The sequence below is a fragment of the Triticum dicoccoides genome, chromosome 4B (genome assembly GCF_002162155.2).
Source record: "Triticum dicoccoides isolate Atlit2015 ecotype Zavitan chromosome 4B, WEW_v2.0, whole genome shotgun sequence".
Lineage (NCBI taxonomy): Eukaryota > Viridiplantae > Streptophyta > Magnoliopsida > Poales > Poaceae > Triticum > Triticum dicoccoides.
Window position 1 is genome coordinate 18,028,328 of NC_041387.1, and position 4,668 is coordinate 18,032,995.

A 4,668-nucleotide genomic window follows, 5' to 3' on the forward strand; every position below is an offset into this window, starting at 1 on the left:
CAGTTAGCAGCAGTAGCCAAGGAATCGCTCGATCGGGTTCAGTTAACAGCCATCGATCGATCGCTCGGGTTCAGTAACGCGTAGCCTGCAGTGCAATCGCTCGGGTTCAGTTAGAGCCCAACGCCTCGCTCGGGTTCAGTTAGAGCCAACGCCTCGCACACACGCGCGTACGTGTATGAGAGGAACGCGCATCGCTCGGCCCCCGACCTCCCACCGTAACCGGGAACTCCCCGAAATTTTCCTCCCCCTCGCTTCTACCACGGTTTTTTCCGTCATGGACGGCCCAAAGAATGTCATGCAGCTGAGTCTCCGGCCCGCCCAGGACAAAAAGCCCATTTTCTGTCATGATTTTTTGTCATAGAAGTAGGAGCCCACCACATCTATGATGATACCGGGTTTTGTCACAATTATCGTCATAGAAGTGTCATATGTATGATAGAAAAAAAATTCGTTCGGCCCAAAATGTCACGGATGTGTCTTTTTTTTGTAGTGTTATTAGTTTTACTACTCCCTCCGTAAGTAGATAGATAACATAAGTAACGAGAGTATTTGAGAAATCTCAAATACAAAGAGTAAAACCGGTGATTACTACTCCCTCTGTAACTTCATATAATATGTTTTCTGACACTGGCATAGTGTCAAAAAGCATCTTATATTAAGTTACGGAGGGAGTATAACTAGAAGAGAGATAATATTCATGACGATGTTATCTTTCTCTACTCTGCGACAAGTTCATCATGCTATCCAGTGATCACATTGTTAGTAACAAAGGCAAACTATATCATCTCTTACCAAAGATTTACTCCCTCCGTTTCAAATTAGTCGTCGTGGTTTTAGTTCAAATTTGGACTAAAACCACGACGAGTAATTTGGAATGGAGGGAGTAGTTGCCATGTTGCTGAATACATTAGACTAGGCGTTCTGCTACTCGTAGTCAACAGGCTTCAGGTGCAGCACGGCATACACCTCGACGAGCAAATCACCGAGAGCTGGAAGACAGGCTAGGATCAATCAACATCACGGCCAGCAGCTGCTCCTCATTACGCTCCGCGTGCCTGAGTAAATCTGCATATGAACAGACAAGAAGCATTGGTCATGACAGCTGGAAGCTAGCTACAGACAATGACAATGATTGGGAACAACGATAAGAAGTAAAATCAAGAGAAATAGCTAGCTACAGACAACTTGGAGGAATGTTGACTACCTACCTAATCTAGGTAATATGAAGCACTGGGACATTATTTGGAAAAAATATCAACTCATCATAATCACTCTGATTTGGGCTACATTCTCATGATTAAGTTGTGCCCTATCTTAGCCAACAACTTGGTGTTTCAGCACATGCACAGGAGTAAAACTGAACTCGGAAAGACAGAAACTCTTCAGAATTAATGCATGCAAACATGCAAAATATAAGCAGTATTGTATTTCTCTAATGGAATGCATGATTCTCCTCCCACATTGCCTGATCAAACACTTGAACAGAGGGGGAGATAGGCGAGAGAAGTCGTCACCTTGGCAACGGGGGAAACCAAATCGAAACAAAATGAACCTACACCAGCTTCTCCTAGGCCCCCTTCACACAAGCACATCAGATGGGAGCAAACCGCCTGCACAAACCGCATACATGAATCAGACCGCACGCATCAGTTACACACATACACCAAAAGTATGGGCCTGGCTTGCAACTGACTGGAGATTATTTTCTAAGAGTATAGAGAAGAGAATTACAACAAGAGGAACATCTTTTGTTGCTAAGCTAAATGGATGTTTTCCTATAAAAAGATAAATGTGTGTTTCTTCGAAATAAGCTAAATGGATGTTTCAGCACATTACAACAGCATATGAAAAAGCTAAAGATTAGAATATGTAAAGGCAATACTGCAAAAGACTGGAGCTAGCATACCACATAATTTTGCATGTAAAGATATAATTTTTCGGCTGTCTTGTTCTTTTACTATGAAATAAAAGGTTAGGCACGTAAAGAAGGAATTGGAAATCTTACAATAAATTAGCCTACAACAGTATGGTGTGGTTTGAACCAAAGTAAGGCCTTCAGGTCGGTGCAAGATTCATCACAGCTCCAAATGAGCAACATCGATAGTATACCACATGAACTTGCCAATTTACAATCTCTTAAGACTGTCAAACACTAGTTATTAAATGAGCAATAATAATACTGTAAGAGGTAACAATACTGTGTCACTGAGACTCTTGTATCACAAACAATGGCTGAAGGAACTCAGATAAAGACAGGGAAAACATATTCAAAGAAGCTCTTTCATGTCCGCATATCATCAAAATAAACAAATGAATTCACAGGAGTCTAGCATTGCAACTGACTAGAGATTACTTTGTACAACTACAGAGATTTACAACAAGAGCACCCTCCTAAGCTAAAGGGACGTTTTGCCCGTAAATAAGCGAAAAGGATGGTTCCTTTGAAATAAGCTAAGTGGATGTTTCGGCCACCAAACCAGCCCCCTCCACCCCTATATATAGTGGGGAGGCGCATGGGAGCCGCACCCCTTCCCCTGGCGCAGCCCTCTCCCTCCCCAACACCTCCTCCTTTGTAGTAGTGCTTGGCGAAGCCCTGTCGGAGAACTGCACGCTCCACCACCACGCCGTCGTGCTGCCGGAGCTCTCCCTCAACTTCTCCTCTCCCCTTGCTGGATCAAGAAGGAGGAGACGTTCCCGGGCTGTACGTGTGTTGAACGCGAAAGCGCCGTTGTTTGGCGCTTAGATCGGAATCAACCGCGATCTGAATCGCTGCGAGTACGACTCCTTCATCCGCGTTCTTATAACGCTTCCGCATCGCGATCTTCAAGGTTATGAAGATGCACTCCCCTCTCTCTCGTTGCTAGTCTCTCCATAGATTGATATTGGTGATGCGTAGAAATTTTTTAATTTCTGCAACGATCCCCAACATAGCGTCCACGGCTCCTCCGGCTATATAACCTAGTTGATCAATTAGAGCTAGACCTAGATTCTCTAATCCTCGTAATTAGAAGCCAATGTGGTTATAATCTCCTGCCTCTAATACTCTGGCAACTATTAGTTCTGGACGGCGAAGTGTTGCCGGATCGTGAAGAGCGTACGCTTGCAACCCGTAGAGAGGTCGTGCTTTCGGTTTTCCATTGGAGGGACTGTTCGTGGACGGTTTGCGGGATCGTTCATCTATGGTTCGAGGGATTCTAAGTACAATCTACACCGACTCGTTTTCATCCCCTGCAACTCGCAGTCGGTAACGAATTGATCCAAACCGTTTATCGCATCTTTATAGTGTTCCTGGGTGATCGTAGGGCAATTTTTTTGTTTTCTTCTACGTTTCCCAACATGTTGATGCCACTAATAATTTGTAGTTGTTGTGGCATATGAAGTGAAGGGGAGCTCATGGTGCTATGAAGTTGATTGCATGGGAAATTGTTCTACAACTACACTTGCTGCTCAACCTAAATACATGCCTTGGATTTCTTCCCAGCTCTAGTACATAAAGTTTTCAAATTAATATTCTACTTCCAGTGTTCCTAAATATAAGTCTTTTTAGAGATTTCAATGTGGACTACATACGGATCAAAATGAGTGAATCTACATTCTAATATGTCTACATACGTCCATATGTAATTCGCATTGAAATCCCTAGAAAGCTTATATTTAGGAACGGAGGGAGTAGAACATAAAATTTTGAAATCCGCAAACATTTTTTTAATATATGGTGAACATTTTTCATATACAAATTAATTGTTTTAATATATGGTCAAAATTGGTGTAATATATGCTGAAATATTTTTAAATACATATTGAACATATTTATAATAAATGGTGAACATTTTTTTAATACATGACGAGCATTTTAAAAATACATATTGAACATTTTATAATATACGATAAACAGTTTTATAATACTCGATGAACATGTTTTGGAATCCTGAACATTCTTTTTGAAAACACAAGCCATTTTCCAAGAAAAAAACAAAAGGAATGAGAAACCCAAAAAACAAAAGGCAAAGCAAAGCAAAACAAAACAGAGAAACCTACAGAAAATACGAAACAGAAAAGGCAAACCGAACTGGGCTAGCCGGCTCGCCGTGCCCCAGTGGGCGTCGTGGCGGTTACATGGGCCGCTCCTCGAGAAAAAGAAAGGTCAGTCCATGGGCTGGTTCCAGTACACGGGCCTCGTTGTGGCAACATGCCATGTAGTTTTCGCGGGAATCCAATGCCGAAATCGCCCACCGCGGGAACCCAACGTCGGTCCGGTGGCTTCTGGCGCCTTCCAAACCCCTCCACAAGCTCCCACAGCCGACGACCGCACTGCATTTCATTTGAATTTCAAAAATTGAAAATGGAAAAACTTTCTCTCATCCCGAGGAGAGGCGGTTACGGCTGCCAGAGGAGCACGAGAGAGGCCACCCACCCAGCCAGCCAGCTCACGTGCCGCCCTCGCGCCCCCCGCGGCCGCATCCGGGCCGTCCGCGCCCCACCCGAACCGACGCCCAGGATCGAGCGAGAGCGGCGCGCCCGAGGCTTGGCTTAGCGTCCACGGCTCCTCCGGCTATATAACCCGCCCCCCACCCGCTCCCCCTCCGTCATTCCATTTCCACCCCGCCACCGCACCACCACCACCACTGCACCAAACCTTAGCGGGCGAGCGAGAGAGGGAGAGACCGC